Source organism: Amblyraja radiata, chromosome 6 (genome assembly GCF_010909765.2).
Source record: "Amblyraja radiata isolate CabotCenter1 chromosome 6, sAmbRad1.1.pri, whole genome shotgun sequence".
In the NCBI taxonomy this organism is placed as follows: Eukaryota; Metazoa; Chordata; class Chondrichthyes; order Rajiformes; family Rajidae; genus Amblyraja; species Amblyraja radiata.
In genome coordinates this window covers 8,391,639-8,405,234 of record NC_045961.1, presented here as the reverse complement: position 1 = coordinate 8,405,234, position 13,596 = coordinate 8,391,639, and positions in this window count along the sequence as shown.

Sequence of the window (13,596 nt, the reverse complement as noted above, 5' to 3'; positions counted from 1 at the left end):
TGGATCCTAATCATGTTCCCCATAGATGCTGCCTGAACCGCTGAGGTACTTCAGCACTGTATCTTTTATTAGTGTGAAGGTGACCAGGAGGGCCGAAGGGCCTGTTTCGTGCTTTATCTTTCTATCAATCAATCAATACCCCCCTGTCCAGAGCCTGTACCTTTGAGCGAGAGGATAAATGTGAGGTTATCCACTTTGGTGGCAAAAACAGGAAGGCAGATTATTATCTGAATGGTGTCAAGTTGGGAAAAGGGGAAGTACAACGGGATCTGGGTGTCCTTGTACATCAGTCTATGAAAGTAAGCATGCAGGTACAGCAGGCAGTGAAGAAAGCGAATGGCATGTTGCCCTTTATAACAAGAGGAGTTGAGTATAGGAGCAAAGACGTCCTTCTGCAGTTGTACAGGGCCCTAGTGAGACCACCCCTGGAGTATTGTGTGTAGTTTTCGTCTCCAAACTTGAGGAAGGACATTCTTACTATTGAGGGAGTGCAGCGCAGGTTCACCAGGTGAATTCCCAGGATGGTGGGACTGCCATATGCTGAGAGAATGGAGCGGCTGGGCTTGTATACTCTGGAGTTTAGAAGGATGAGAGGCTTTCTTATTGAAACATATAAGATTATTAAGGGTTTGGACACGCTAGAGGCAGGAAACATGTTCCTGATGTTGGGGGAGTCTGGCACCAGGGATCACAGTTTAAGAATAAGGGGTAAGCCATTCAGAACGGAGATGAGGAAACACTTTTTCACCCAGAGAGTTGTGAGCCTGTGGAATTCTCTGCCTCAGAGGGCGGTGGTGGCCGGTTCTCTGGATACTTTCAAGAGAGAGCTTGATAGGGCTCTTAAAGATAACGGAGTCAGGGGATATGGGGAGAAGGCAGGAACGGGGTACTGATTGGGGATGATCAGCCATGATCACATTGAATGGCGATGCTGGCTCAAAGGGCCGAATGGAACTACTCCTGCACCTATTGTCTATTGTCTGTTGTCTAAAATATCAGAAAAGAAGTGTTCAGTTTAGTTTATTGTCATGCGTACCGAGGTACAGTGAAAAGCTTTCATTGCGTGCAAGGGGAATTGGCATTTAGTTTAGACGTTTTTACGAGGAAATTAAAACATTTTATTTCTTATTCCCTGATTAAATTATTGAAAATATCTATAGCTTTGCAATATTTTTTTTTTTTAAAGTTTAGACTATAAATCACAAACAGCTCAGCCAACTGTTTAATATTTGAGCATTTAATCCATTTGTTGTCTGAAGTGGCGCGTTGGTTTCTGTCTGTGCACTGTCAAAGATGTGAATACTCACGTGATCGAAACACTCCCTTCCCTCTGCTCACACACAGGTACACACACAGACACAGACACACACGCACACACACACACGCACACACACCAACAAACACACACGCACACACACACACACACACGCACACACACCAACAAACACGCACACACACGCACTCACACACACACGCACGCACACCAACAACCACGCACACACACGCACTCACACACACACGCACGCACACACGCTGACCCCGTACACACAGCAGACACTCACACAGACAGTCACAGACAGACAACACAGGTACCAACCACATACATACACATACATACACAGACACACACAGATACACATACACACACAACACACCGACCCCGTACACACAGACGCACATACACACACACCCTGCACACAGACACACATACAAACATTTTCACACAGACACACATACACACAGACACTCACAGTCAGACAAACACACAGACACTCACACATTCCCACACACAGATACACACACACATACTCACACACACACACACACACACACACACACACACACACACACACACACACACATACACAGACCTCACACAGACACAGAAACACACGCACACACATACGCACACACACACACACATGCACACACGCACACACACGCATACACAGACCCCACACACACAGCAGACACTCACAGACACCGACAACACAGACACCAACACACACACACAGATACAGACACCACACATACACACAGATCCCGCACACAGACACACACGCAGACACACACACCCCGCACACAGACACACACACACTCTCCCACACAAACACAGACCCCACACAGACACACACACACACAAGCAGTGACCCCACACAGCCACACACACACACCTGCGGGTCTGTTGTTTAAATGATGCATCTTTGGCCAGAGGGATGTGGATGTGTCCTGGCTTACAGCCCAGGCAGTAGAGAGCGCTGCCTTCACAAGGGAGCTGCCACACAGTTATTGCCCCATCTCAAGCTGACAAATGATGGATTCCATCAGTTTATTGAGTATTTGTTTTCTACGCATTCATTTTTTTTTTATGTAGGAAATTTCATTTCAGACAATTTATCATCAGTCACTTTCTGAAACAAAATAAGAAAACTGCCGTGGAGCGATGACATTTCCCGCATGCGTGTGTGAGAGGCAGAGAATGACACACACACGAGATACACACACGCTACACACACACGGACACACACACCACAGACACTACACCATCATACACACACATACACACATGGACACACACACCACAGACACTACACCATCATACACACACATACACACATGGACACACACATCACAGACACTACACCATCATACACACACACACACACACACGGACACACACACCACAGACACTACACCATCATACACACACACACACACACGGACACACACACCACAGACACTACACCATCATACACACACACACACACACGGACACACACACCACAGACACTACACCATCATACACACACACACACACACACGGACACACACACCACAGACACTACACCATCATACACACACACACACACACATGGACACACACACCACAGACACTACACCATCATACACGCTACACACACATGGACACACACACCACAGACACTACACCATCATACACACATACACACATGGACACACACATCACAGACACTACACCATCATACACACACATACACACACGGACACACACATCACAGACACTACACCATCATACACACACATACACACATGGACACACACATCACAGACACTACACCATCATACACACACATACACACATGGACACACACATCACAGACACTACACCATCATACACACACATACACACACGGACACACACATCACAGACACCACACCATCATACACACACATACACACATGGACACACACATCACAGACACCACACCATCATACACACACATACACACATGGACACACACACACATAGACTCACACACCACAGACACTACACAATCATACACGCTACACACACATGGACACACACACCACAGACACTACACCATCATACACACACATACACACATGAACACACACATCACAGACACCACACCATCATACACACACATACACACATGGACACACACACACACATAGACTCACACACCACAGACACTACACAATCATACACGCTACACACATGCTACACACACATGGACACACACACCACAGACACTACACCATCATACACACATACACACATGGACACACACATCACAGACACACCATCATACACGCTACACACACACCACAGACACTACACCATCATATACACACGCTACACACACATGGACACACACATCACAGACACTACACAATCATACACGCTACACACACACACACCTTTGCATTCATCTATTGAGTCTGGGACTTTGTATGTGTGTGTCTCTGAGGGTATGAGAATATTTAGTTTAGTTTTAACCAAAACGGGACCAGTAACAGGAGGCAGAGGGTAATTCTGGACACTTGTATTTAGTTTAGTTCAGAGATACAGCATGGAGACAGGCCCTTCAGCCCACACCAACCAGCGATCCCCGTACACTCGCACTACCCTGCACATTAGGGATAATTTACCACTTTTACTGAAGCCAATTAATCTACTAACCTGTGTAGGAGGGAACTGCAGATGCTGGTTTAAATCGAAGATAAACACAAAATGCTGTCCATGTACCTGTCTAACTGTTTCTTAAACGTTGGGATAGTCCCAGCCTCAACTACCTCCTTGGCAGCTTGTTCCATGCACCCACCACCCTCTGTGTGAAAAAGTTACCCCTCAGATTCCTATGTAGACAAAAATGCTGAAGAAACTCAGCGGGTGAGGCAGCATCTATGGAACGAAGGAAAAGATGACGTTTCTGGTCGAGACCCTTCTTCTGACTGATGTGGGGGGGGGGGGGGCGGGAAGAAGAAAGGAAGAGGCGGAGACAGTGGGCTGTGGGAGAGCTGGGAAGGGGAGGGGAAGGAGGGAGAAAGCAGGGACTACCTGGAATTGGAGAAGTCAATGTTCATACCGCTGGGGTGTAAACTGCCCAAGCGGAATATGAGGTGCTGCTCCTCCAATTTGCGGTGGGACTCACTCTGGCCATGGAGGAGGCCCAGGACAGAAAGGTTGAACTTGAAGACTTGAACACTTGCCTTCACTTCCGCCCCCTTCAGGAGATCCTTGACTTCGCCGTCCTTGGCGTAATCGATGGGCGTGTGTCCCATGTCGTTCTGTTGTGAGGGGTTCGCACCTGGACGAGAGACAAGTCAACATTCAATGTGATGGAGCCAACCATCGCTGCCACAGAAACCACAACCCAACAAGAATCTGAGAGAAACATATCAAATTATGAAGGGATTGGACAGGCTAGATGCAGGAAAAATGGTCCCCATGTTGGGGGAGCCCAGAACCAGGGGCCACAGTTTAAGAATAAGGGGTCGGCCATTTAGGACTGAGATGAGGAATAACCTTTTCACCCAGAGAGTTGTGAATCTGTGGAATTCTCTGCTCGCAGAAGACAGTGGAGGCCAATTCACTAGATGTTTTCAAGAGAGAGTTAGATTTAGCTCTTAGGGCTAACGGAATTAAGGGATATGGGGAGAAAGTAGGAACAGGGTACTGATTGGGGATGATCAGCCATGATCATATTGAATGGCGGTGCGGGCTCGAAGGGCCGAATGGCCTACTCCTGCATCTATTGTCCATGTTTCTACGTCAACACAAGGAACTGCAGATGCTGGTTAACCTAATAAAACCCAAAGTACTACTGAGTTACTCAATGACCCTCGTTGAAGAGGGGTCTCGACCCGCAACGTCACCTATTCCTTCATTCCATAGATGCTGCCTCACCCGCTGAGTTTCTCCAGCATTTTTGTCTACCTTCGATTTTTCCAGCATCTGCAGTTCTTTCTTAAACACTGAGTTACTCCAACGCTTTATTTTCAAGCCAAGCTGTAGTTGATCAACTCTACAACACCCTCAGGAGGTCAGCCTTCTTCTCCCTGTACCCATGCAAAAGAACGGTGGTGGGTGTATGGAACGAGCTGCCTGAGGAGGTAGTTGAGGCTGGGACTATCCCAACGTTTAAGAAACAGTTAGACAGGTACATGGATAGGACAGGTTTGGAGGGATATGGACCAAGCGCAGGCAGGTGGGACTAGTGTAGCTGCGGCAAGTGGGGCCGGAGGGCCTGTTTCCACGCTGTGATCTGGCCTCCACAGCCATCTGTGGTAATGAATTTCACAGATTCACCACATCCTGACGAAAGACATCTCCTTTCTGTACGGCCCTAAGCTTGGGTACTGTCCGATTCACCTCTACCCCCCATTAGACATTGTCTATGGAACTGGTGCGCTACAAAGCTGAGAAGTACATTCAGCTAGGAATAGGTGGATTAAAGCGGGTCAGTTGGCATGCATAAGTATGGGCAGTCACGGTGGCGCAGCGGTAGAGTTGCTGCCTTACAGCAAAATGCAGCGCCAGTGCCCCGGGTTCAATCCCGACTACGGGTGCTGTCTGTGTGGAGTTTGCACGTTCCCACCCGTGATCTGCGTGGGGTTTTTCTCAGAGAACTTCGGATTCCTCCCGCACTCCAAAGACGTGCAGGTTTGTAGGTTAATTGGCTTGGTGTAAATGTGAATTGCCCCCTAGTGTGTGTGTAGGACAGTGTTAGTGTGCGGGGATCGCTGGTCGGCGCGGACTCGGTGGGCCGAAGGGCCTGTTTCCGCGCTGTATCTCTAAACAAAAAATGTAAAATTGTCCAAGTTGGCGATATGCAAAACGACTACAAAATTCAGAAGGTTCAGAAGTAGCGCTAAAGGACCAGTTTTCATGCAGTTTCCTCATTTGGAAGACCAGTAGATTTTTAACCAAAAAAAAAACATGAAACAGTAGAGGTGAGGTTTGGGGTGGGGACGCTTCTCCAGACTGAGGGAGGTGTGTGTTGTGATCCTGCTCCTCTCCGCTGCAGTGACAGATTTACACTCTGCTCTTTGCAATATTGATCGCTGCTGTGTGGAGACACTCCTAAGGGTGGCATTGCAATTGTTTTGCTTGCTCGCTATCAATTGTGGAGCTTTATGAGAGATATATATATACTGGATCACCAACTCTGGCAGTGTTCATATAGGTGCAGGAGTTGGTCATTCGGCCCTTCCAGTCATTCAATGTGATCATTTAAAAGGGTTTCGGCCCGAAACGTCGCCTATTTCCTTCGCTCCATAGATGCTGCCTCACCCGCTGAGTTTCTCCAGCACTTTTGTCTAACTTCTAAAATCAGTACCCCGTTCCAGTTTTATCCCCATATATCCCTTGATTCCATTAGCCCGAAGAGCTAAATCTAACTCTCTCTTGAATACATCCAGTGAATCGGCCTCCACTGCCTTCTGTGGCGGAGAATTCCACAGATTCACAACTCTCTGGGTGTAAAAGTTTCAGTCCTAAATGGCCGACCCCTTAATTCTTAAACTGTGACCCTTGGTTCTGGACCCCCAACATCGGGAACATTTTTCCTGCATCTAGTCTGTCCAATCCTTTTTATTTATATTATTATTTTTTTTATTTTATTTATTAGAAGTAAGCACAATACAGTGCTACCTTTTTACAGGTTCCCAAAATCCTGTCCAATCCTTTAAGAATTTAACATGTTTCTATAAGATCCCCTCTCATCTTTCTAAATTCCAGTGAATATAAGCCCAGTCGACCCATTCTCTCATCATGTGTCGGTCCCGCCATCCTGGGAATTAACCTGGTGAACCTATGCTGTACTCCCTCAATAGCAAGAATGTCCTCCCTCAAATTAGGTGACCAAAATTGCACACAATACTCCAGGTGTGGTCTCACCAGGGACCTGTACAACTGCAGTAGGACAACCTTACTCTGAAACTCAAATCCTCTCACAATGAAGGCCAACATGCCATTAGCTTTCTTCACTGCCTGCTGTACCAGCATGCTTACTTTCAGTGACTGATGTACAAGCATACCCAGGTCTCGTTGCACCTCCCCTTATTCATTCAGATAATAATCTGCCTTCCTGTTCTTGCCACCAAAGTGGATAACCTCACATTTATCCACATTAAACTGCATCTGCCATGCATCTGCCCACTCACCCAACCTGTCCAAGTCACCCTGCAGCCTAATAGCATTGTCATGGCAACTCACACAGCCACCCAGTTTTGTGTCATCCGCAAACTTGGAGATGTCACATTGAATTCCCTCATCTAAATTGTTAATATATATTGTAAGCAACTGGGGTCCCAGCACCGAGCCTTGCGGCACCCCACTAGTCATGCCTGCCATTCTGAAAAGGACCCGTTAATCCCTACTCTTTGCTTCCTGTTTGCCAACCAGTTCGCTATCCATGTCAATACCTGACCCCCAATGCCATGTGCTCTAATTTTGCACACTAATCTCTTGTGTGGTTTGAAGACTTTTTGATAGTCCAGATACACCACATTCACTGGCTCTCCCTTGTCCATTCTACTTGTTACATCCTCAAAAAATCCCAGAAGATTAGTTAAGCATGACGATTAGTCAAGAAGATTAGTCAACCTTCATAAATCCATGCTAACTTTGACCGATCCTGTCACTGCTTTCGAAATGCGCTGCTATAACATCTTTAACAATCAACTCAAGCATCTTCCCCACTGCCGATGTAATGCTAACTGGTCTATAATTCCCCGTTTTCTCTCTCTCCCTCCTTTCTTAAAAAGTGGGATTTCATGAACATCCCGGGTGTTGGGAGTTCTGCCCGCTTTGTATTTTACAAAAATGATTCCAGGAATGAGTGGGTTAGCATAACGTTAGCGTTTGACCGCACTGGGCCTGTACTCGCTGGAGTTTAGAAGGTTGAGGGGGGACCTCATTGAAACTTACAGAATAGTGAAAGGCCTGGATAGAGTGGATGTGGAGAGGATGTTTCCACTGGTGGGAGAGTCTAGGACCAGAGGGCACAGCCTCAGAATTAAAGGGCGCCCTTTTAGAAAGGAGGTGAGGAGGAACTTCTTTAGTCAGAGGGTAGTTAATCTGTGGAACTCATTGCCACAGAGGGCTGTGGAGGCAAAGTCAGTGGATATTTCTAAGGTAAAGATAGACAAATTCTTGATTAGAACGGGTGTCAGGGGTTATGGGGAGAAGGGAAGAAAATGGGGTTAGGAGGCAGAGATCAGACATGATTGAATGGCAGAGTGGTCTTAATGCGTGGAATGGCCTAATTCTACTCCTATAACCTGTGTATTGCCAGTATTGTACTGTATGGCTGGTATTGACGAAAGGCAATATTTCGGATCAACATCCTGTTCAGTACATTTTAGTTTACTGTCACGTGTACCGAGGTACAGTGAAAAGCTTTTGTTGCGTGCTAACCAGTCAGCAGAAAGACAATACATGATTAAAATCGAGCCGTCCACAGTGTACAGATACAGGATAAGGGAATTACGTTTAGTGCAAGATAAAGCCAGTAAAGTCCGATCAAAGATAGTTCGGGGGTCACCAATGAGGTAGATAGTAGCTCATCACTGCTCTCTGGTTGTGGTAGGATGGTTCAGTTCCTGTTATTTATATTCTGCATCAAGGTGATCTTTCACTTTTATTTTAGAATAAGGGGTAAGCCATTTAGAACGGGGATGAGGAAACACTTTTTATCACAGAGAGTTGTGAGTCTGTGGAATTCTCTGCCTCAGAGGGCAGTGGAGGCCGGTTCTCTGGATACTTTCAAGAGAGAGCTAGATAGGGCTCTTAAAAATAGCGGAGTCAGGGGATATGGGGAGAAGGCAGGAACGGGGTACTGATTGGGGATGATCAGCCGTGAATGGCGGTGCTGGCTTGAAGGGCCGAATGGCCTAGTCCTACACCTATTGTCTATTTTGTATCCCGCCATGTTATGAAGATTTCATTGAATGTCATCGGCCCAACGGCCCAACTTGCGCACGCCGACCAACATGCCCCATCTACACTAGTCCCACATGCCTGTGTATGGCCCATATTCCTCTACACCTGTCCTATCCATGTACCTGTCCAACTGTGCTGTCTGAAGAGGGGTCCCAACCCAAAACATACGTCACCCATCCTTTTTCTCCAGAGATGCTGCCTGACCTGCTGAGTTACTTCAGCATTTTGTGTCTATCAGTTGTCTTTTAAATGTTGTTACAGCACTCGCCTCAACTACCTCCACTGGCAGCTCGTTCCATACGCCCAATGTCCCAGGGGAGCCATGCGCGTGTGGCAGGAGTGTCCCGGGGAAAAATGTTTCATCCAGAGAGTTGTGAATCTGTGGAATTCTCTGCCACAGAAGGCAGTGGAAGCCAATTCACTGGATGTTTTCAAGAGGTTGGGGAAGTCCAGAACTAGGGGTCACAGTTTAAGGATAAGGGGGAAATCTTTTAGGACCGAGATGAGAAAATCATTTTTTACACAGAGAGTGGTGAATCTGTGGAATTCTCTGCCACAGAAGGTAGTTGAGGCCAGTTCATTCACAGCTTAAGGATAAGGGGGAAATCCTTTAAAACCGAGATGAGAAGAACTTTTTTCACACAGAGAGTGGTGAATCTCTGGAACTCCCTGCCACAGAGGGTAGTCGAGGCCAGTTCATTGGCTATATTTAAGAGGGAGTTAGATGTGGCCCTTGTGGCTAAGGGGATCAGAGGGTATGGAGAGAAGGCAGGTAAGGGATACTGAGTTGGATGATCAGCCATGATCATATTGAATGGCGGTGCAGGCTCGAAGGGCCGAATGGCCTACTCCTGCACCTATTTTCTATGTTTCTATGTAAGAGAGAGTTAGATTTAGCCCTTTGGGGTAACGGAATCAAGGGATATGGGGAAAAAGTAGAAATGGGGTATTGATTGTGGATGATCAGCCATGATCATATTAAATGGTGGTGCTGGCTTGAAGGGCCGAATGGCCTACTCCTGCACCTATTTTCTATGTTTGTAAACTAAATACAGCTGTCCACCATCACCCTCTGCTACGGAACCAGTTTTGGGTCAAATTTGCCACCTTGCCATGGATCCCGTGGGCTCTAACCTTTATGGTCAGGCATCCACATGGGACCTCATCAAAGGCATAATGTAGCTTCATGCAGGCCTCATTAACCGCTTGCCCTCATCAATACATTCTGTTCAATCAAATTGGACACACAGAGTCACCACCTAACAAAAGGCACGCTGACAATCTCGGATTAGTTTAGTTTAGCTTGGAGACAAAGCGCGCAAACTGGCCCTTCGGCCCACCGAGTCCGCGCCGACCAGCGCTCGCCGCACGCCAACACCATCCTACACACACACACACGAGGGACAATTTACAATGATACCGAGCCAATTAGCCAACGAATCTTTGGAGTGTGGGAGGAGACCGAAGATCTCGGAGAAAACCCACGCAGGTCACGGGGAGAACGTACAAACTCAGTACAGTCAGCACCTGTGGTCGGCCTCGAACCTGGGTCTCTGGCGCTGTGAGGTGGCAACTCTACCGCTGCGCCTCCGTTCCACCCAGTGCAGATTTAGAGCGGATTAATCATAGGACATGGAGCAGTCCAGCACAGGAACAGGCCCTTCAGCCCACAATATCCGTGCTGAACGTGATGCCAAGACTAACTCTCCTCTGCCTGCACGTGATCCGTATCCCTCCAAATCCACGCGCCTATTCAAAAGCCTCTAAAACACCACTATCGTATCTGCCTCCACCACCACCGTGGCAGCGCGTTCCAGGCACCCACCACCCTCTGTGTAAAAAAAACCTGCCCCGCACATCTCCTTTAAACTTGGCCCCTCTCACCATAAAGCTGCGCCCTCTAGTCTTTGGCATCTCCACTTGGGTTGAAGGTTGTGACTGTCTATCCTTTCTACACCTCTCATTACATTATAAACATACCTGGTCTCCCCTCAACATCCAATGTTCCAGAGAAAACAATGCAAGTGCATTCAATAGACAATAGGTGCAGGATGTAGGCCATTCAGCCCTTCAAGAGCCAGCATCGCCATTCACTGTGATCATGGCTGATCGTCCACAATCAGTACCCTGTTCCTGCCTTCTCCCCATATCCCGTGACTCCGCTATCTTTAAGCGCTCTATCCAGCGGTATGTTGGGCAGCTTACACCCCAGCGGTATGAACATTGACTTCTCTAACTTCAGGTAATAATAATAATAATGGATGGGATTTATATAGCGCCTTTCTAATACGCAAGGCGCTTTACATCGCATTATTCATTCACTCCTCAGTCACACTCGGTGGTGGTAAGCTACTTCTGTAGCCACAGCTGCCCTGGGGCAGACTGACGGAAGCGTGGCTGCCAATCTGCGCCTACGGCCCCTCCGACCACCACCAATCACTCACACACATTCACACACAGGCAAAGGTGGGTGAAGTGTCTTGCCCAAGGACACAACGACAGTATGCACTCCAAGCGGGATTCGAACCGGCTACCTTCCGGTTGCCAGCCGAACACTTAGCCCATCGTGCCATCTGTAGCCCTTGCTTTCCCTCTCTCTCCATCCCCTCCCCCTTCCCAGTTCTCCCACCAGTCTTACTGTGTCCGACTACATTCTATCTCTGTCCCGCCCCCTCCCCCGACATCAGTCTGAAGAAGGGTCTCGGCCAGAAACGTCACCCATTCCTTCTCTCCAGAGATGCCGCCTGTCCCGCTGAGTTACTCCAGCGTTTTGTGTCTATCTATCAGTACCTGGTTCTATTTAGTGGGATTGACTGTTATGGGCCTGTCCCACTTAGGTGATTTTTTAGGTGACTGCCGGTGATTACTACAATGGAATTCACCGAAGTCAGCAATGGCGACAACCTACGACAGCACCTACGACAGGAGAAGACAAGTTATGTCAAGCCCACTGTCGCCGAAAAGTTTTGAACATTTCAAAATCCAGCGGCGACCAGGAAAACGCTACGACTCTTTGGGCGACTGAGGAGACGACTCACGATCATACAGGCGACACCTGGGTGTCATGGTACACCAGTCATTGAAAGTAGGCATGCAGGTGCAGCAGGCAGTGAAGAAAGCGAATGGTATGTTAGCATTCGTAACAAAAGGATTTGAGTATAGGAGCAGGGAGGTTCTACTGCAGTTGTACAGGGTCTTGGTGAGACCACACCTGGAGTATTGCGTACAGTTTTGGTCTCCAAATCTGAGGAAGGACATTATTGCCATAGAGGGAGTGCAGAGAAGGTTCACCAGACTGATTCCTGGGATGTCAGGACTTTCATATGAAGAAAGACTGGATAGACTCGGCTTGTACTCGCTAGAATTTAGGAGATTGAGGGGGGATCTTATAGAAACTCACAAAATTCTTAAGGGGTTGGACAGGCTAGATGCAGGAAGATTGTTCCCGATGTTGGGGAAGTCCAGGATAAGGGGTCACAGCTTAAGGATAGAGGGGAAATCCTTTAAGACCGAGATGAGAAAAACATTTTTCACACAGAGAGTGGTGAGTCTCTGGAACTCTCTGCCACAGAGGGTAGTTGAGGCCAGTTCATTGGCTATATTTAAGAGGGAGTTAGATGTGGCCCTTGTGGCTAAAGGGATCAGGGGGTATGGAGAGAAGGCAGGTACAGGATACTGAGTTGGATGATCAGCCATGATCATATTGAATGGCGGTGCAGGCTCGAAGGGCCGAATGGCCTACTCCTGCACCTATTTTCTATGTATCTATGTATCTATGTACCCCGGCGACCATGTGGTGACATCCTAGTCACCGGCAGTCGCCTAAAAAATCATCTAAGTGGGACAGACCCTTTAGTAATTCCTTAATTAACATGAACAGTAAAATAGTGAAATGTTATTTGAAGGATTTTTATGGGATTAGACTTGTGGTAAATTGAACAGTTAGACTGGGCTGGACTGGGGGGCTGGGGAAGATAAGGTGAGTGGGGACATAGTTAGACTGCAACCTTTGTTTAAGCAGCCAGCAGTGTTTTGTTCGTATACATCCTCCATCAGTCTCCTTCCATCAATAATGGAATTTGCCTAATCATTGAGGAACGGCAGAGAAATCACACAATCAATGAGGAGAGAAAAATGACTCCAATATAAGCTTGGTGCAGCCCTTGAACTACTGTGGAGGCCATTAGGCAATCATTATTTAAACGGAGGCAGCAGACAAGGCATTGAAGATAAAGCACTCAAAGAGCACCTGGAGAATTCATGGCCCAACTTGCCTACACCGTCCAACATGCCCCATCTACAGGAGTCCCACCTGCCTGCGTTTGGCCGATATCCCTCCAAACCTGTCCTATCCATGTACCTGTCCA